Source organism: Cannabis sativa, chromosome 5 (assembly GCF_029168945.1).
Source record: "Cannabis sativa cultivar Pink pepper isolate KNU-18-1 chromosome 5, ASM2916894v1, whole genome shotgun sequence".
Classification (NCBI taxonomy): domain Eukaryota; kingdom Viridiplantae; phylum Streptophyta; class Magnoliopsida; order Rosales; family Cannabaceae; genus Cannabis; species Cannabis sativa.
The window spans coordinates 54,614,183-54,636,972 of record NC_083605.1 but is presented as its reverse complement, the minus strand read 5'-3'; positions in this window follow the sequence as shown (position 1 = coordinate 54,636,972).

Here is a 22,790-nt window from a genome sequence, read left to right as displayed (position 1 = left end):
AAGTTGATATTTTTTCAAATATTAACTGAAAATGGAATATTTTCAAATTAAGTGGTTACAACTTAATTTTATATTTAATTAAATCTAATTTGAAAGATATTTAAGTTGATGTTTTAGATTCTTCTAAACAACTTAAACAAGAGATTTTCAAATTTGTTCCATTATTTTCGAATTTATTTTTCGAATTTAAATAATAATTGAAATTTAATTAAAGTTGATTTTTTATTTAAACCAACTTTAATTTGTAATTTTTCATTATTAAAATATGGAACTGATGATTAAATAAAATACATATATTTTTTTTAAATAATGAGCTTTAATCAAAAAGATATTCGATCTCCATTGTTGGTCTTACAATAGTTAAATTTTTTCAATATAACCTCGAGACGCTAGACTTCGTCCCCCTTATGGATGGTTATTCGTTGAAAACTTTTAACACCGTAAGATCTCATTTGATAAGTGTTTTGTGAGTTTTCATCTCTATTAGACTCTCCCCTACGGTCACTACTTAGAGATAAACTCATAAAACATGAAACAATGGTGGAAGCTCATAAAATGAGAATAACCTTGACTCTCGCCTACCGGGACAACGTTGGATTCTCATTTTGATCGAATAAAAGGTTGCTAAAATGGTTTTAGTTTAGATGAGTTGACTACTCTATTCAACTAATGTTATCTTTGACTCTCGCCTACCGGGACACTGTATTTCATTATGTTGGAAACCTTGGAAAATAAACTATATTAGATTTAGTATTTTTATAACATATTTGATTATTTGTTATATTCTGAACTTGTGTATGAATTTGAACCAAAACCTTACTTCTGTTTTATTGATGTATTGTAGTTCCAATAACCCTCATCCCATTCCACTACTAGTTAATATCTTAGCAAATGAACTTGAAGTTATAAACTCCTTGTCAGAGTAATACTTCACATATGCTCATGGTGAACATAAGATTCCAGAAAGCAGGTAAGCTGGGAATTGTTCACTCTGAAGAGTAAATAGTTCATAACTCCATAAATCCTACTATTTCAAGCTTAGTTGAGAAGATAAGAGAAAGTGATTCCACTTCCTCAAGTTATACTTCACAACAAAATGAACCAGCAAGAACAACAATTCACAAACGAATAAGCAGTGATGCTTTAGTCTTCGAATCATGTGTTTTAGAGAATGATAAATCCATTTGGATTCTTGATTCTGGGTCTACACACCATGTAAGTTGTTCATTGCAATTGCTTGAGAAATGGAATTATTTGAAATCCAGAGAGTTGAAACTTAAGGTTGGTAATGGCGAAATGGTTTCAGTTAGAGCTAGAGGAAAAGCCAAACTCAAGTTTCAAAACAGAATTTTGGAATTAGACAATGTCTTATACATTCCAAATTTCAGTAGAAACTTGGTTTCTGTTTCATGCTTACAATTGCAACAATACAAATTAGATTTTTCGAGTTCTGGTTCTACCATTTCTCGAAATGACATTCATATTTGTGTTGCATCCATGGAATAGGGGCTTTATATTCTTAGACCAGAAACACCATTTGCCCTACATAATGAACTTTTTAAAGTAGCTAAACCTAGAAACCACAAAAAGCAAAAGATCGATGATGATAATGAAACATATCTATGGCATTTACGTTTGGGTCACATAGGCTATGATAGACTAAATAGGCTAACCAAAGACGGTCCATTGAAAAATGTCGTCTTAGGTGAATTACCTGTTTGCGAGTCTTGCCTAGAAGGAAAGATGACCAAACGTTCTTTCTCTGCAAAGGGAGAGCATGCCAAACAACCCCTAGGGTTAGTGCATTCAGATGTTTGCGAACCTTTGAATGTAAAAGCCCGAGGTGGTTATGAGTGTTGGGTTTTATGCCCTAAATAAAACTCATTTCAATATAATCAGATTTACTTATGAATATAGATCAGAAATAACATTTAATGTTGCATGGTTCACATGATTTATTTCATGATTATATGTACATAATGTATAAATTCATCTGAAACCCTTTTCACATACTTGATCCTGTTTATTGTGCCGTCAACACATTGGAAAGTAAACATGACTATGTGAATAAAGTTTTCCTAGATTTATCAGACATAGGGTTTTACTGATATGATAATCTACAACAGAGTTTACTTGCATTTGGAGAAGTGCTATGTTCTTTCCAGAGCATTGGTTAAAGTAAAGCTCAGTATGGATGCATGGAGTATGCATCGGAAGGGACCGATATTGAACTTTGACTTAGATTCAATCAAACTTACCGTAAAATCTATTCAAGTCAATATCGCCTAGTTGATCCTAGATCAAATGATCTTAATCCTGTTATGATTAGGCTCAATCTTGAAAGGCTATTCGTGTTCCTTGAATTGTTAGTTAAGCCTACTTTTAGGTCAGGGTGATACGTACATTTTGGGAACACGGTAGTGCAATTGAGTGGGAACGCTAGCATAAACATGAAATCTATAGCTTCTATCTGGCGAATAGTAAGCAAAGGATGATCTCCTTCGAGCTTGATCAAACGAAAATAAATGGTGGAGATCTCATTTCACATAAGTTGAAATATCATTTATACGGGGTCAAGTGTTTTAAGGAATAAATACATTGTAGGGTGTAACGGTAATTTAATCCCTTTACAGTGTAGATCATTCATATAGAGGATCATTGATCACATTAGGATTATAACAATGGATAACTAATGATGTGTCTATATGGTGGAACATATAGAGCATTCTATATAACTGAGAGTGCAATTCTAAGTTCTATGCGTGGATTCAACGAAGAATTAATAAGTTAGTGAATTTTAGTGCTAAATTCTTGATCTACTTATTGGAAGCTCGGTTATATAGACCCATGGTCCCCCCACTAGTTGAGATAATATTGCTTGTAAGACTCATGCAATTGGTTTTGATTAATCAATTATAATTCTCAAATTAGACTATGTCTATTTGTGAATTTTTCACTAAGTAAGGGCGAAATTGTAAAGAAAGAGTTTATAAGGGCATATTTGTTAATTATGATACTTTGTATGGTTCAATTAATAAATATGATAAATGACAATATTATTTAATAATTATTTATAGTTATTAAATAGTTAGAATTGGCATTTAAATGGTTGAATTAGGAAATTGACATTTTTGAGAAAATCAAATACAAAAGGTGTTAAAATTGCAAAATTGCAAAACCCAAGGCCCAATCCACTAATGCTTGGTCGGCCACCTATTGTAGTTTTTTAAGTTGATTTTTTCATTATTTTAATGCCATATAATTCAAATCTAACCCTAGTGGAATGCTATAAATAGATAGTGAAGGCTTCAGGAAAAAGAGACTTTTCTTCAGACTTCTTCTGATTCAGAAAACCTGAGCCTTCTCTCTCCCTATCTTTGCCTGACCCTTCTCTTTCTACTTCCCTCTTCAATTTCGAAAATCTTAGTGTGAGAGTAGTGCCCACACACATCAAGTGATACCTCAATCATAGTGAGGAAGATCGTGAAGAAAGATCATCAGCAAAGGAGATTCAGCATCAAGGATTCAGAGAAAGAGATCCAGATTCAGATATTGATAATGCTCTGCTACAGAAAGGAATCAAGGGCTAGATATCTGAACGGAAGGAGTCATATTATTCCGTTGCACCCAATGTAAGGTTTCCTAAACTTTATATGTGTTTAATTTATCGTTTTAGAAAGTTCTTATTTAGGATGTTAATAAACATACTTGTGAGTAGATCTAAGATCCTGGTAAAATAATTTCCAACAACTGGCCTCAGAGCCATGGTAATTGATTTATTTGCAAGAAATTTGGACTTTAAAACGATTGTTTGTTTGTTTTTGGATGTATCATGTTGTATTGAGTGTTATTTGATGATTGATTGATGTTTGTAAATTTTCGTGAAAAATAATTGCGATTTTGTTTTCGCAATTATTTTTATTGGATAGTATGGGAAAAATTAAGCAAGTTAGCCTTTTACAGAACTCAATTTCGATTTTATTTGAATTAGTTATGAATTTTTGAAGATTTGAAAAAAATCGGGGCTGTGCTGAAATTTTCCTGCGATCGCGAAACTGTCCGTACAGTTCACAATTTTTTTGTTTTTCTTCAATTTTTCATGCTTTTTCATGGAATTAACTTCCGATTTTTGGTATAGTTTTGTATTTATACTATTACTATTCCTAATTCAATTCTAATTATCTTTTTGAATTAATTTAATATTTTTTAAATTTAATTCAAGATATTAGTGTAATTTGAATTTGAATAGAATTAGTATCTATCATCTTGCTTAAAAATCTATCTTATTTTAAAATTTGATTATATCTTATCTTATTTTAAATTTAAAAAATAAGATATTTATAATCATGTAATTTTTAAATGATATAAGATATTTTGCTAATTTTTTAAATTTTGTTATTTTATTTATTTAAATTTCATTTAAAATTTGAAAAAGATATTTATTTATCTTTTCTAATTTTTTATTTAATTCTTATTTATAAAATAACATTTAAAATTTAAAAGTAGTTAGCAAATTTTTGAAATGATATTTAGGTTAGTTGAAACCTAATTTTTCAAAAATTGTAGGTTTAATTTTAAATTTAAATTTTTTAAAAATTTCGAATTTTTCAAAAAATTTTTAAATTTTCGAATTTTTTTTTATTATTTAATTAATTATTTTCGAAATTAAAAATTTAACTTAAAATTATATAAATCCTACATCCAACTATCCAGCTAACCTTGTTGCAGGAGTATGTGTTTTAGCTTATGTGTAAGTTTTCAAAACCTATTATTACTTGATTGCAAATAGCCATGGTTACTTTTTGCTAGATCTAATGATTTGATGGCTCCCTTGGTCAAGATAATAATTTGTAACAGGTATATTTACAATCTTCTTTCATCTGTGTATGACCTAGCAACATGATAGGACCCATCCAAAGTGTGCCTATGTGAGCCTATGTGTTTAATTTGATTATAGATACATATAGGTTGTTGTTGCTAAAATAAATTATCATAGTTCTTGATAGAATTTATTTAGGCCCATTTAGTTATTGGGCTTATTCAATTAATAACAGTTGTTCTTATTAAGGTTAAATTCCTCTCTTTTGGGCCTTGTGTGAGAGTTGGGAGCCATAGAAGTGGGTACGACATACTGAACCCAGCACCCCCTCACATGAACCACCGCAATTTGCCTGATTTGAACAACTGTACTAGGTTAATTACACTAGTTTAACCTAATAAAATTGATTAGCAACATAATTAATTTCATTTATTTTGAAATTAATTTAAGAAAATTATAGTTTAAAGAATTTTTTATTCTAAGCTAAACTATATGTATTTTCTTGTATTTAATTAAATATAGAATTATAACCATCTAGATTCTTTCTGGAACTTAATTTAAATTTTTCATTAAATATTCCTATTTAAGTTGATATTTAGTTATCTTCAACTAACCAACTTAAATCTGAATATCTTTTGAATTCAAAATTTCAAAATTAAGTTGAGGAATTTTAGGCATTGGTTATTAAGATTCTTTAGATATTTTTTAAGTTAATATCTTTTCGAATATTAACTTAAAATGGAATATTTTCAAATTAAGTGGTTACAACTTAATTTTTGATATTTAATTAAATTTAAATTTGAAAATATTTAAGTTCTAGATTTTTTCTAATACAACTTAAATTAGATATTTTTTTTCAAATTTTGTGGAAAAGATACTTAGTCAAATAAGATATTTTCTAGATAGTTATTTCTAGACTACTGATTATTTCTAATATTAAATAGGAAAATATATACATTGTGAAATTAATTATTTATTAATTAATTTTGGTACAATTTATTTTAAGTATATTTTTCCTAGTATTAAACTAGAGATTAATAATTAAGCCTTCTCTACACTTAATTATTTATTTCTTGAATTTAATACATTTAATTAATTTGAAAATTGAATATCTAAGTTGATTTTTATCATCATACTTAAATATTTCTTTTTCATGACATTTAATTAAATAGAAAATTATTTTTAGCTGAAATTTATTTTTTCAACTAAATTTAAATAATTTTCAAAAATATATTTTTTCTTTATTTTATTAATCAATTTTCGAAATTGCATTTCTTAAATGCTAGAATTTCGAATTTTATTTTGAAAAATAGATTAAGTTGTAAATTAATTATTTATTTTAATTAATTCTTGGATCAACTTAAATCAATGATTTTTTCATTTATTGATTAATTTAAAATAAATTGAATTAAAGTATATTATTAGAAATTGAATTAATTAGTCAAAGAAAAATTTAGATAGATGATATTTTTGCTTGAAGTATTTTTCTAGTGTATTTAATTAAACAGAAAATTAATATTTAAGTTGATTTTCATCATCATACTTAAATATTTGAAATTTTTCTTATATATTTAATTAAATAGGAAAATTATATTTTTTTGTTGTAAATTAATTTTATTAATTAATTTTGGGCCAACATTAAATTAGAATAGTTTTTCCAGGATTAATTTTTTATTTTAATATGTATTTTTCGAAAATTGTATTCTTATATACTTTAATTTTTCGAAATGCAATATATATTTATAGAAAATTAAATTTGAGTTGTAAATTAATTTAAATTAATTTTGTAACAACTTAAATTGAATATTTTTCTAAATATTTATTGGAAATTATTACTAAGATGGAAATAATTCATGTTATTTTCATATCCATCTAAGTAAAATTTATAAATATTAAATTAAAATTTATATTTGGAATTTTTCATTCTAAATTGGAAATTTTAATTAAATAAATATATATTTAAAATAAATAGAATAAATAAAGAGAATCAAAGAAAATACAACTCACTTTAAATAATGAGCTTGATTATTATTAAGATATTCGATCTCCATTGTTGGTCTTACAAAAGTTAAATGTTTTCGATATAACCTCGAGACGCTAGACTTCGTCCCCCTATGGATGATTATTCGTTGAACGCATTTAACACCGTAAAATTTCATTTGATAAGTGTTTTGTGAGTTTTCGTCTCTATTTAGACTCTCCCCTACGGTGACTACTTAGAGATAAACTCATAAAACATGAAACAATGGTGGAAGCTCATAAAATGAGAATAACCTTGACTCTCGCCTACCGGGACAACGTTGGATTCTTATTTTGATCGAATAAAAGGTTGCTAGAATGGTTTCTATTTTAGATGAGCTGACAACTCTATTCAATAAATGATGCTTTGACTCTCGCCTACGGGACACTTTGTATCGTTTGTTGAAAACCTTGGAAATTATTTAGGATTGTATGTTTTAGTATTTTCACTAGTCATTCCTACTTGCTATATGTTTATAATTTCTGAATTGTGTATGAATTTATATTGAACCATGTTATTTTCTGTTATTAAGTTGTAGTTTAATTTCGAATCTTCATTGTTGGTCTAACATGTTTGTTTTTCTAATGAGATAAATCCCTAATGGATTTTCACCATTAGACATACATAATAGTGTTAGATCTCGAAAGATAAATATTGTATATGCAACATCTAGCTGTTCATCAATTGATGACACCTTAGACTAGTATTTTTACAATATGAAACAAGAAGATTACATAAATAAGATTACTTTGTCTTTCGCTAATCGAAGCATCGTTGGATTCTTATTTATAAACGAAATTATCCTAATTCCTCTTAGCTTATTCATTTCGAATTAGCTCCATAATATATCATTGGATGAATGGTGTATAAATCATTTCATGTCATTATATTTTCTCTTAAGAAATTAAATGACGCATATGATTATAATCCCGAAATTCTATTCCCAATTGATATAAATCCTCAATCTTAGAAATCTCCTACTTGTATGGGCAAATCTGACTTAGAGTTTGTATTAGTAGTGGTGGTCCAAGAAAGAATTACTCATTATATTTGGTTGAATTTAAGTCTTTGACTTTAATTTTAGAATCCAAACAGAAATTTTCTTATATTTCTAATTCCAGATACAATACAGTTACACTTTCTCAAGTGTTTAATATCAATCTTCTATTAATAGATTAAAACTGTATGGAATATGAGTTAGGTATTCTGTGACCAGGATCCACTTGCAGTATTCTAAGAACTCTTTGATGTAACTAAACCTATGTCATCAATAGACACTACAATTTTTTTTATCTATGGCATTTGTATCTTGTTCATAGTGGATTTGACAAGATCAATCTCTGCAAAGAGTTAATATGCCTATATCCACTGAAAGTAGTTCATCTCATTCGAAGATGGATGTACATTCAGGGGTGGATATGTGTAATGACCGCTCTAGCATACGGATTAGTAAAGGCAATTAGCACTAATTTTTATTATTATTTTATTATTATTTGTGAATTAATTTAATTGTGGACCCCAATATTTAGAAACAAATATTAGAGTTATAATTTCTCAATTCCGGAGATTTTATTAAACTCTAGGGGTATTATCTAGCTTATATGTGTAATATGTTATTTTTGTAATTTTTGTTCGGCGACAACGGAAAATGCGATGGATGGCTAGATTGATCACATGGGTAAGTTTAGAACCTTATTTCATAGTGGGAAATATTTTAGAGAAAATATTTTATCAGGATTGAGCGGGGTTATGGAATTGACCATTTTACCCCTAGCTTTAGAATTAACCAAGTTTTAACCTTAAGGGCCTTTTAGTCATTTTTATTTGGTGAGGGGTAGGTGGCTGCCCTTAGTATATGACACCTTGCAAGTTGGTTTTCAGCAAAGGATTAATTAAAAATCCTTTTGTCTCATTTGAAGAAAAATCAAGAAAAAGAAAAATTGGAATTTTAGTTTTCTCTTGAACCTCTCTCTCTTGCTTTCGGCTGGGACAAACCAAGGGGGGTTTGCTGTTGATTTTTGAGTTTCAGCAAGGAATCCTAAGGGAGAAATCAAACTAAGGTATGTTTCAATGAAACCCTTCTTAGTTTCAAGCTTTTAAGTTAGGTTCAAATGGTGATTTTGAGAATAAGTGGCTGTTAGGTTTTAAAATGTTTAGGGTTCGAATTTTAGAGTTATTTTGAGTTGATTCTAAGTCCTAGCTGCTGATTTTAATGGGTGTAGATGGTTTTATGCAATTTTAGGTTTAAAGTTCAAAGCTTTGAGCTTTAATGGCATAATTTGAATTATTGGTTTGTTCTGTGATTTGTTGGTTGGAAATGGATGTTTATGCATTGTATAGGTATACTGGAGAGTTTGGTAAGGTTTGGGATTGAATTGAATTAAGGGGGATGTTTTTTTGGTTCCCAGCAGTAGAACCGGAATTCCGGTTCTGGGAGGTCAGTACCAGCCGGTCGACCGGTTGGTGACCCAGAACCAGGATGGCGGTTGGGAACCGGTCTGCCTGTTGGGGGAATTTCCAGAACCCTAGTTTTGGCCAATTTTGAGATATTTAGGGTATTGCCATGAGGTTTATCGATAGGGAAACTTTTAGTTTCAAGTTTAAAGTCCCGGAAAGTGATTTAGTGAGTCACTCATCTGTATTACTATTATTGTGATTAGGGCATCCATCTAGCACGTGAATTCCGTTCAGGTCGGCCAGCACACTTGAATTCGGAAAACAGGTAAGAACTGTGTATAATGTATGATGTGATTATCTGAATGTGTGTATATGTGTTTATATATGCATGCTTGAATTATGTTAAGCACTACCAACACTTGTATGAATAAGTTATAGAGTGTATTGGTATAGTGATTGTTGTGATTGTGAGTATGATACAGTGATACCAACACAAGCATGGGAAAATGCTAAGGTGTGTGGTACATCACTCAGTGTTACTCAGTGATCGGGATAAACCCTACCAACACTCGTACAGTGAGGTACGATGTGTATGTGGTATAGTGGTTGTACCCTGGTATTGAACGTTCATACACATCTGTTAAGCTCTGTAAATAGGTGTATGGGCGCCTATTTACAGGTCAGAAATTATATGGTATGTTATATGCATTTCTTACTGAGTCTGTTGACTCACAGTTTCTGCTTCTATGTGTAGGTAAAGGAAAGGCGAAGGCTGAACAGGAGTGAACCTGAGCTCGGGTGAGGTTGTACATGTCAAGCGGCGCGACCTGGAGTGTTCGGTCTCGGGACATCTGGGAATTATATTTTGAAGGTCGCTGTGCGACCTGTAAATCTGTATATTTTGGAATGTATGCTTGAAAAGTAAATTTTATAAAGTTTAAAAAAAAAAAATGGGATCCCGGCATCTGTAAATATTATATTATATTACAAAGTTTAATATTTAAAGCAAAAGTTTTAATTTGACACGTTTTTCGAGAAATTTCTTTGATTAGCAAAGATTGCACAATAATTGAAAAAGCACTGTAGCGTGCCTTAGCATTAGGGCGTTACAATTTTGGTATCAGAGCCGCCAGGTTTGTCTACCGAAGCTTGCTATGACATGTACAATCTTCACCAGAGAAAGCTCGGTTACGGTTCAGTAAGCCCGTACTTGTTTAGTATTTTAAATAAGTGTGAATGTGAAAGCATGTTAGGAAGCATATTAGATTTAAATTAAATATATTTCCTTAAAAAAAAAAAAAGAAAGTGTGTTGCCTTTAAGTTATTAAGAGCGGTGTTAATTTTGATCGCTGTCTAACCTGCCTGGCTTATGGATTCGCAGGCTAAGTCCTATTAAATGGACGTCCCGCGAAATACAAGAAGTCAGGGTGGCATGGTTGAGACCGGAGGCGGTCAGGGGAATCCTCAAAATCCTCGTGGTCGCGGCCGTGGGCGTGGCAGAGCTCAAGGTGGTCGCCCTATAAATCCACCTCAAGCTCCTCCTGATTGGGAGCAAAGATTTGCTGAGATGCAAGATAGAATTTGCCAGCAAGATGAAGAGATCCAAAGGTTGAGGCAGCAGGGTCCTCCTGCTGTGCCTCCCCAAGTAGTTCAGGCCGTTGCAGATCCTGCGGTGCCAGTAGAACAACCTGTTGTTGGCAACCGTATGGAACCGTTGTACGAAAGATTTCGAAAACAGGCACCTCAAGTGTTTCAGGGAGGTCCTGATGTGATGAAGGCCGAGCAGTGGCTTTCAATGATTGAACGCATCCTTAATTTTATGGGAGTGGTTGGAAATGACCGGGTGTCCTGCGCCACTTTTCAGTTTCAGGAAGACGCTCTCGTGTGGTGGGAGTTACTAACCCTCACTCGAGACGTCACGCTGATGACCTGGGAAGAATTCAAGGAGTTGTTTAACTCCAAGTATTACAATGAAGCAGTCCGCAGTGCAAAGCGGAAAGAGTTCACTGAACTAGTTCAATCTGAGGGAATGTCGGTTACAGAGTATACGACAAAGTTTTACCGTTTGGCCAAGCTTGCAGCAGGAATTGTCCCAACCGACTTCAGTAAGAAAGAAAAATATTTAGCGGGTTTGAGTGCAAAGATCCGGCATGATTTGGTTATTACCACTACTGAAGCAACCACGTATGCAGATATGGTTGAGAAGGCTTTGAGAGCCGAGGGTGCAGTAAAATTTCTTCAGGAGCCCCGGGTGACTCCAAGTGTCGGTGGAACCCCCACTGTTCCTACTCCTGTTTATGGTAGGGATGGTGGTGACTCCACCACTGAGCAGAAAAGAAAAGTTGTTCCAGCTTCTGGTGGCTCGGGGCAAAGCAAGCGGTTCCGTGGGAACCAAGGCAGAGGAGGACGCCAGGGTTACTCTTATCCTGAGTGTCCAAGGTGCAAGAAACATCATCCGGGAGAATGTAACCCGAAGACATGCTTCCTGTGTGGCATGGTGGGGCATTTCAAGAAAGATTGCCCCCAAGCAATGAAAGAGGAGCCGAAAGCTGAGGTGAAACTGGTTCCTGCTCGTGTGTTTGCTATTACCCAAGCTGATGCTGCAGCCAGTCCTTCTGTTGTGACAGGTCAGCTTCCCGTCAACAACTTGTTATTTACAGTATTATTTGACTCGGGAGCTACACGTTCATATGTGGCTACAAGGGTGATTGATCTTTTGGGTAGGCCTTGTGATATTTTACAAAGAGGGTTTGGAACCCTAATGCCTAGCGGGGAATTGGTTATCTCTAACAGGCGCATTAGGTCTATGCCGATTAGGATCGAAGATAGGGAATTGAGTACATGACCTCATAGAATTGAAATTAACTGAGTTTGATATTATACTGGGAATGGATTTTTTATCCAAGTATTCGGCCAGTATAGATTGTAGGCGTAAAATGGTGACTTTTCAGCCGGAAGGTGAAGATCCATTTGTTTATGTTGGATCGGTTCAGGGGTCTCGGATCCCGGTTATTTCTGTGCTGAGAGCTAGGGATTTTCTATGCAATGGTTGTGTAGGAATTCTAGCGGTGGTATTTGACTCCAGCAGACCTGAAACATTTGGGCCTGAGGTAGTCCGGGTAGTGAAAGATTTTCTTGATGTGTTTCCCGATGAGTTGCCGGGATTGCCGCCACAGCGAGAGATTGACTTTGTAATTGATTTGGCACCTGGAGTCGAGCCTGTTTCTAAAGCTCCATATAGGATGGCTCCAGCGGAACTCAAGGAGCTTAAGTTACAACTTCAGGGGATGCTTGATATTGGGTTTATTCGACCCAGTGTGTCACCCTGGGGAGCTCCGGTTCTTTTTGTGAAAAAGAAAGATGGTTCCCTCAGAACGTGTATTGATTATCGGGAGCTAAACAAGCTGACGATTAAGAACAAGTACCCGTTGCCCAGGATCGATGATTTGTTCGATCAGCTTCAGGGAAAGACAGTGTTTTCGAAGATTGACTTACGGTCTGGTTATCATCAACTCAGAATTCGGGAGGAGGACATACCGAAGACTGCTTTTAGAACCAGATATGGGCACTATGAGTTTCTGGTAATGTCGTTCGGATTGACTAATGCTCCTGCGGCCTTTATGGATCTCATGAATAGGGTATTCAAGGATTTCCTCGATAACTGCGTTATAATGTTTATCGATGACATTCTTGTATACTCTCAGTCAGAAGAGGAGCACGAGCATCATCTTCAAATGGTGTTACAGCGACTTAGGGATCACAAGCTGTATGCCAAGTTCAAAAAGTGTGAATTCTGGTTGTCCGAGGTGTCCTTTCTGGGTCATATTCTTGGGAAGAATGGAATTATGGTTGATCCAAACAAGGTGGAATCAGTGAAGAGTTGGCCGAGACCCAAGTCTGTGACAGAAGTTCGAAGTTTTCTCGGGTTAGCAAGGTATTATCGACGTTTCGTCGAAGGATTTTCTAAACTTTCTATGCCCCTAACCGAATTGACCAAGAAAAATCAGAGATTTGTGTGGTCAGATAGGTGTGAGTCAAGCTTTCAGGAGTTGAAGCAACGTTTGATAACAGCTCCGGTGTTAGCTTTGCCATCAGATCAAGAGAAATTCGTTGTTTATTGTGATGCATCCAGACAGGGTCTGGGATGTGTTCTGATGCAAGCTGACAGAGTCATAGCTTATGCCTCTCGTCAACTGAAGGATTATGAGCAGCGTTATCCAACTCATGATTTAGAGCTCGCTGCTGTGGTTTTTGCTTTAAAGATTTGGCGACATTATCTTTACGGTGAAAAGTGTGAAATTTATACTGATCATAAGAGTCTTAAATACTTTTTCACCCAGAAAGATCTGAATATGAGGCAGAGAAGGTGGTTGGAGTTAGTTAAGGACTACGATTGTGAAATACTGTATCACCCCGGGAAAGCCAATGTTGTGGCCGATGCTTTAAGTAGAAAGGGTCCCGGGCAAGTGTGTACTACGGTTATGATAGCCCCTCAACTAGCCTCGGAAATGATTAGTGCATGAATTGAGTTCGTGGTCGGGAAATTACATAATTTAACACTCCAATCTGATCTGTTGGAGAGAATCAGAAAGGCACAACTGGAAGATCCCGGGCTAGTTAAAGTTCGAGATGAAGTAGTGGCTGGTCGGCCTAGAGGCTTTTCAGTCTCGAGCAGTGGAATGTTGCTATATAAAGCTCGAGTTTGTGTTCCTAGTGTGGATGAGCTTAAGAAAGAAATACTGGATGAAGCTCACACCACGCCTTATTCGTTGCATCCGGGAACCACCAAGATGTATCAGGATTTGAAACCCTACTTCTGGTGGTATGGGATGAAAAGAGATGTGGCGGACTATGTGTCCAAGTGTTTAACCTGCCAGCAGATTAAGGCTGAACATCAGAGGCCGGCAGGGTTATTGCAACCTTTAGTCCTTCCAGAATGGAAGTGGGAGGACATCGTAATGGACTTTGTAACCGGTTTACCTAGAACTACAGGGATGTATGATTCTGTATGGGTCATTGTGGACAGATTCACAAAGTCGGCTCACTTTCTACCAGTGAAAGTTACCTATTCAGTGGATCAATATGCTGAATTGTATGTGAAGGAGATAGTTCGTCTCCATGGAGCCCCTAAATCTATTGTATCAGATAGGGATCCAAAGTTCACATCGAAGTTTTGGGTGAGTCTTCAAAAGGCTATGGGTACCAAGTTAAAGTTTAGTACAGCCTTTCACCCTCAGACTGATGGCCAGTCAGAAAGAACTATCCAAATTTTAGAAGACCTACTACGAGCCTATGTCATGGACTTTGAGGGTTTATGGAGTAAGTACTTGACTTTAATTGAATTCTCCTACAACAACAGCTACCAAAGTACAATAGGGATGGCTCCCTATGAGATGTTATATGGTAGAAAATGTCGTTCTCCTATTGATTGGGACGAGACAGGAGAAAGGAAGTACCTGGGTCCAGAGTTGGTGCAAAGGACCAATGAAGCTATTGATAAGATCAAGGCTCGGATGCTTACTTCTCAAAGCAGGCAGAAAAGTTATGCTGATCCGAAGCGCAGAGATGTTACATTTCAGGCAGGGGAACATGTTTTCCTGCGGGTTTCACCAATGAAGGGTATTAGGCGCTTCGGGAAGAAGGGTAAGTTAAGCCCTAGGTTCATTGGGCCATTTCAGATACTTGACAAGGTCGGGCAGGTAGCGTATCGGCTAGCCTTACCACCAGCACTATCGGCTGTTCATGACGTATTTCACATTTCTATGTTAAGGAAATACGTGTCAGACCCGACTCATGTCTTGAGTTATGAAGCCCTTGAACTTCAACCAGACTTATCCTATGAAGAGCAACCTGTTCAGATTTTGGATAGAAAAGAAAAAGTTCTTCGGAACAAGACTATTGCACTGGTTAACGTGCTCTGGAGGAACAGTAAGGTGGAAGAAGCGACCTGGGAGTTAGAGTCGGATATGAGGACTCAGCATCCAGAGCTATTCAGGTTAGATTTCGGGGACGAAATCCTATTAACGGGGGGATAATTGTAATGACCGCTCTAGTATATGGATTAGTAAAGGCAATTAGCACTAATTTTTATTATTATTTTATTATTATTTGTGAATTAATTTAATTGTGGACCCCAATATTTAGAAACAAATATTAGAGTTATAATTTCTCAATTCCGAAGATTTTATTAAACTCTAGGGGTATTATCTAGCTTATATGTGTAATATGTTATTTTTGTAATTTTTGTTCGGCGACAACGGAAAATGCGATGGATGGCTAGATTGATCACATGGGTAAGTTTAGAACCTTATTTCATAGTGGGAAATATTTTAGAGAAAATATTTTATCGGGATTGAGCGGGGTTATGGAATTGACCATTTTACCCCTAGCTTTAGAATTAACCAAGTTTTAACCTTAAGGGCCTTTTAGTCATTTTTATTTGGTGAGGGGTAGGTGGCTGCCCTTAGTATATGACACCTTGCAAGTTGGTTTTCAGCAAAGGATTAATTAAAAATCCTTTTGTCTCATTTGAAGAAAAATCAAGAAAAAGAAAAATTGGAATTTTAGTTTTCTCTTGAACCTCTCTCTCTTGCTTTCGGCTGGGACAAACCAAGGGGGGTTTGCTGTTGATTTTTGAGTTTCAGCAAGGAATCCTAAGGGAGAAATCAAACTAAGGTAAGTTTCAATGAAACCCTTCTTAGTTTCAAGCTTTTAAGTTAGGTTCAAATGGTGATTTTGAGAATAAGTGGCTGTTAGGTTTTAAAATGTTTAGGGTTCGAATTTTAGAGTTATTTTGAGTTGATTCTAAGTCCTAGCTGCTGATTTTAATGGGTGTAGATGGTTTTATGCAATTTTAGGTTTAAAGTTCAAAGCTTTGAGCTTTAATGGCATAATTTGAATTATTGGTTTGTTCTGTGATTTGTTGGTTGGAAATGGATGTTTATGCATTGTATAGGTATACTGGAGAGTTTGGTAAGGTTTGGGATTGAATTGAATTAAGGGGGATGTTTTTTTGGTTCCCAGCAGTAGAACCGGAATTCCGGTTCTGGGAGGTCACATCACTGGCCGACCGGTTGGTGACCTGCATCCGGGATGGCGGTTGGGAACCTGCCCGTTGGGGGAATTTCCAGAACCCTAGTTTTGGCCAATTTTGAGATATTTAGGGTATTGCCATGAGGTTTATCGATAGGGAAACTTTTAGTTTCAAGTTTAAAGTCCCGGAAAGTGATTTAGTGAGTCACTCATCTGTATTACTATTATTGTGATTAGGGCATCCATCTAGCACGTGAATTCCGTTCAGGTCGGCCAGCACACTTGAATTCGGAAAACAGGTAAGAACTGTGTATAATGTATGATGTGATTATCTGAATGTGTGTATATGTGTTTATATATGCATGCTTGAATTATGTTAAGCACTACCAACACTTGTATGAATAAGTTATAGAGTGTATTGGTATAGTGATTGTTGTGATTGTGAGTATGATACAGTGATACCAACACAAGCATGGGAAAATGCTAAGGTGTGTGGTACATCACTCAGTGTTACTCAGTGATCGGGATAAACCCTACCAACACTCGTACAGTGAGGTACGATGTGTATGTGGTATAGTGGTTGTACCCTGGTATTGAACGTTCATACACATCTGTTAAGCTCTGTAAATAGGTGTATGGGTGCCTATTTACAGGTCAGAAATTATATGGTATGTTATATGCATTTCTTACTGAGTCTGTTGACTCACAGTTTCTGCTTCTATGTGTAGGTAAAGGAAAGGCGAAGGCTGAACAGGAGTGAACCTGAGCTCGGGTGAGGTTGTACATGTCAAGCGGCGCGACCTGGAGTGTTCGGTCTCGGGACATCTGGGAATTATATTTTGAAGGTCGCTGTGCGACCTGTAAATCTGTATATTTTGGAATGTATGCTTGAAAAGTAAATTTTATAAAGTTTTTAAAAAAAAAAATGGGATCCCGGCATCTGTAAATATTATATTATATTACAAAGTTTAATATTTAAAGCAAAAGTTTTAATTTGACACGTTTTTCGAGAAATTTCTTTGATTAGCAAAGATTGCACAATAATTGAAAAAGCACTGTAGCGTGCCTTAGCATTAGGGCGTTACAATATGAGTTTTTCGTTGTATTCTTAAAACGATAACTCTGGATTATACCTTTTAGCAAAGAAATTTGAAATGTTTGAAAAATTTCATTAATTTCTAGCAATGGTTAAAACCATTAAGGTAAGTGGTTAAAGATCTTGCGAACTGATAGGGGTGGAGAAATAGTTAGTAGATATGCAGTTCAAAGATCATTAAATTGATTTTTGAATTATATCCAAACTTACCTCCCCAGAAATTTCGAGTTGCATGTTGATGATTAGTTAGTAGTCGTTACCTAATTCCTTCTATGGTAATACAATTTCAGAATGATGTAATGGTTGTATACTTAATGTAAATCATTACTAGATTCCTGGATGACCTAATCAAAATCTTAAGAAAAGCTAGAACTGTTAACCATGGTTTGTTAGCTATTCTAAGTGATTAGGGGTGGACTATCCCATTGTCAATAGATAAGAAAGTGTTTGTTCAAACAAATACTACTTTTCTAAGAAAATGACTAAGTCTGAAAAAACAAGTAGCAAATAAAGGAGATATTTAATTCTTGATTCCAAAAGTGTTCTATCATCTTATATAACATATGATGATCCCACTGCCTCTGTTGTCTTGTGACAACCGAAGAGATCAATACCATTTAGTTTTCTTAGACATAATTCACGGTGCCTTGTCGTAGTGGGAGAGTTTCTAGGAACTCACCTTCTTATGACTTGGGAGACACTAGTGATTAAAATCCATTGTGAGTTTAAACAAGTAATGGATTGTCAAGATAAGAAACTAAGAAGAAAGCCAATAGAACTATGGTTTAATCATTCACATGGAGTAACCTAAAGTTTTCTATTACAAGGACATAAAAGGAAATTTTCGTTTATAAGTCCATTCAATGGACTTAACAAACTTCCTGTTCCTAGTATTATAGGTTTAAGTTTATCTAAACCTATGGCTTGTGGTATACCTGGTAATTACTTACTCTAATGCAAGCAACTTACTTTAGTAAGATGCTGAAGCATTTTCTTTCTAATGGCAATCTATAGAAGCTTCACAACTTCTTAGGTATAGATTTTATTTATCTAAGGAAAAGTCTTAACTATTCCAGAAAAGATAAAGCCATGAAAGAATTTCTTATATCAACAGTGAGAGGTCTTAGATATGCTTTTGTATGCCTTACACCGTACACTGTTGTTGAGTGGGAGTAATGAGTAGGTATCAGATTAATCCAGGAGAAGAACATTGGAAGACAATCAAGTAAATCTTAAGATTAAGAAGAGGAACTATATGTTAGTCTATAAGGGTGTGTTTAAAACTCTTAGACTACACCATATCAGATTTTCGAAATTTGCCTATGTGCTAGTAAATATTTCTGATAAGATGGTGGTTACTCTGGGGGTGGAATAGTGATTTTGGAGAAGTGTAAAAACCTATCTGAAGTCTCTAGGTCTACCAGAGAAGGACTGAATGTTAAGGTTGCAGGAAAGGTACTTATTCAGTCTAAGGAAAGTTCTATACATTTTTGGCATAATTCCAAATTGCCTTAAACTACTAGTGTTAATTTCCTGATTAACCAAAAGTAGTTGCCAAAGGTATAGAATCCAGTATCCCAAGAGAGTAGACATATAGAGAGGAATTTCACATTATCAATGATTTTGTGATTAAAGGAAGAGTAATAGTGGAGAAAAGGTTGTGGTTAATTCAACCTTTCAGATCCTATTACGAGGAGTTTACTACTACTACACTTGATTTGTATATCAAGGTGTTGAGATTATTTGAAACGCACTTTTTGTTTTATATTAGTGCAAGTGGGAGTTTGTTGAGTTTTATGCCCTAAATAAAACTCATTTCAATATAATCAGATTTACTTATTAATATAGATCAGAAATAACATTTAATGTTGCATGGTTCACATGATTTATTTCATGATTATATGTACATAATGTATAAATTCATCTGAAACCCTTTTCACATACTTGATCCTGTTTATTGTGCCGTCAACACATTGGAAAGTAAACATGACTATGTGAATAAACTTTTCCTAGATTTATCAGACATAGGGTTTTACTGATATGATAATCTACAACAGAGTTTACTTGCATTTGGAGAAGTGCTATGTTCTTTCCAGAGCATTGGTTAAAGTAAAGCTCAGGTTGGATGGATGGAGTATGCATCGGAAGGGACCGATATTGAACTCTGACTTAGATTTAATCAAACTTACCGTAAAATCTATTCAAGTCAATATTGCCTAGTTGATCCTAGATCAAATGATCTTAATCCTGTTATGATTAGGCTCAATCTTGAAAGGCTATTCGTGTTCCTTGAATTGTTAGTTAAGCCTACTTTTAGGTCAGGGTGATACGTACATTTTGGGAACACGGTAGTGCAATTGAGTGGGAGCGCTAGCATAAACATGAAATCTATAGCTTCTATCTGGCGAATAGTAAGCAAAGGATGATCTCCTTCGAGCTTGACCAAACGAAAATAAATGGTGGAGATCTCATTTCACATAAGTTGAAATATCATTTATACGGGGTCAAGTGTTTTAAGGAATAAATACATTGTAGGGTGTAACGGTAATTTAATCCCTTTACAGTGTAGATCATTCATATAGAGGATCATTGATCACATTAGGATTATAACAATGGATAACTAATGATGTGTCTATATGGTAGAACATATAGAGCATTCTATATAAATGAGAGTGCAATTCTAAGTTCTATGCGTGGATTCAACGAAGAATTAATAAGTTAGTGAATTTTAGTGCTAAATTCTTGATCTGCTTATTGGAAGCTCGGTTATATAGACCCATGGTCCCCCCACTAGTTGAGATAATATTGCTTGTAAGACTCATGTAATTGGTTTTGATTAATCAATTATAATTCTCAAATTAGACTATGTCTATTTGTGAATTTTTCACTAAGTAAGGGCGAAATTGTAAAGAAAGAGTTTATAGGGGAATATTTGTTAATTATGATACTTTGTATGGTTCAATTAATAAATATGATAAATGACAATATTATTTAATAATTATTTATAGTTCTTAAATAGTTAGAATTGGCATTTAAATGGTTGAATTAGGAAATTGACATTTTTGAGAAAATCAGATACAAAAGGTGTTAAAATTGCAAAATTGCAAAACCCAAGGCCCAATCCACTAATGCTTGGCCAGCCACCTATTGTAGTTTTTTAAGTTGATTTTTTCATTATTTTAATGCCATATAATTCAAATCTAACCCTAGTGGAATGCTATAAATTGATAGTGAAGGCTTCAGGAAAAAGAGACTTTTCTTCTGACTTCTTCTGATTCAGAAAACCTGAGCCTTCTCTCTCCCTATCTTTGGCTGACCCTTCTCTTTCTACTTCCCTCTTCAATTTCGAAAATTTTAGTGTGAGAGTAGTGCCCACACACATCAAGTGATACCTCAATCATAGCGAGGAAGATCGTGAAGAAAGATCATCAGCAAAGGAGATTCAGCATCAAGGATTCAGAGAAAGAGATCCAGGTTCAGATATTGATAATGCTCTGCTACAGAAAGGAATCAAGGGCTAGATATCTAAACGGAAGGAGTCATATTATTCCGCTGCACCCAATGTAAGGTTTCCTAAACTTTATATGTGTTTAATTTATCGTTTTAGAAAGTTCTTATTTAGGATGTTAATAAACATACTTGTGAGTAGATCTAAGATCCTGGTAAAATAATTTCCAACAATGAGTACTTTGTCACTTTCATTGACGATTACTCTAGATATGGACATAGTTACCTTATGCATAAGAAATCTGAAACGTTTGAAAAGTTTCAAGAATTTCATGCTTTGGCTCAAAACCAACTAGGTAAAACATTAAAGATCTTGCGAACTGATAGGGGTGGAGAATATATGGATATGCATTTCAAAGATCATTTAATTGAACTTGGAATTCAATCCCAATTAACCGCCCCTAGCACTCCACAGCAAAATGGAGTTGCAGAAAGACGGAATCGCACGCTTTTGGAAATGGTTAGGTCCATGCTTAGTTATTCAACTCTACCTACGTCCTTCTGGGGATATGCAATTCAGATGGCAACTGACATTTTAAATGTTGTTCCATCTAAATCAATCCCTAAGACACCTTTAGAACTATGGAATGGTCGTACACCTAGTTTACGCCATTACAGAATCTTGGGGTGCCCTGCTCATGTCTTAAGAAAGAAAGACGGCAAACTTGAGTCACGAACTGAAGTTTGCATGTTTGTCGGAAATTCTAAAGAGACTAGGGGTGGACTATTTTATAGTCGCAAGGATGATAAAGTGTTTGTTTCCACAAACGCCACTTTCCTTGAAGATGACTATATTAAGAATTTCAAACCACAAAGTAGAGTAGTGTTGGAGGAAATGCTTTCAGATATAAGTCCTTTCAATGTTCAGTCCTCTTCTGTTGTCGAGTGAATTTCGCAACACCAAATTATATTATTTTATTAATATCAAAGAGAATTTTATGGGTTGACAAGTGCGAGTATTCAACCTAGAATGGCGAGTACTCGACTGGGAATGGGAAAACAATCAACAAAAACTGGAAAATAACAATAAGACAGAGAATTATAGTAGTTCAGTCAGATTATGATCTGCTTAGTCCACTGTAGCAAGGGATTCGTAGGTGCCATTTCATGGTGGATCACCTCTTTATATACAAAGCAGGTGTCCAATCGGTTACACAAGGATCACATTCATTGTTAATCCATTATTTACATATTGAATTGCAATAATTAAACCCAAGCAACGTTAACATTAATAAATGAACGACAGTTACTAAGTCCATCAACGTATGCGTCTTCTGCATCTGCGAGTTGACTGTTCATGTTCCGTTGTTGAGCTCGCAGGGTCATCAATACGTTTGGAACGTCTGCACCCTTAGGTAATTGCCTCTTGTAGACATCGCATATCGAGTTGATAGAACCTAGACATGCGAGTCTATATCGGTTTATCAAGGCTATTGGATCGTTGGGACCAAATCACATCATAGAGAGTTGATCTCTATGCTTTCGCAGAAATATAGAGAGGATACTCGCATATGTCCTGACACATGCGAGTTGGATCCATCCTGTATAATGTGAGTTAAAGTTATGCGATTCGACTTAGGTCGTACTCGCAGTATCTCGCTGGTTTTATCCTGGGCGAGGTTTAAACATCGAGGAGTCTCTCATGGACAATTCGGCTTTCATTGGAAATCTTAATACACGTGTCCTTTAAATAGGAGTCTAGTCTCGAGTTTCTAGGTGAGAGAAATCTCACTATAACACATGCCCCTAGTTTCGCGATGTGATAGGTGCGGTCACAGAGGGAAACTATTACTCGAGAGACAGGTGAAGGGTTGTCACGAGGAGGTGACCTTTCGGTTGTCCCATCGAGGGTTTCAAAAAATGACGGCTGCAATTATTACCTTTTATTGCCTTTATGGTGCTACGTCACAAAAACTCCT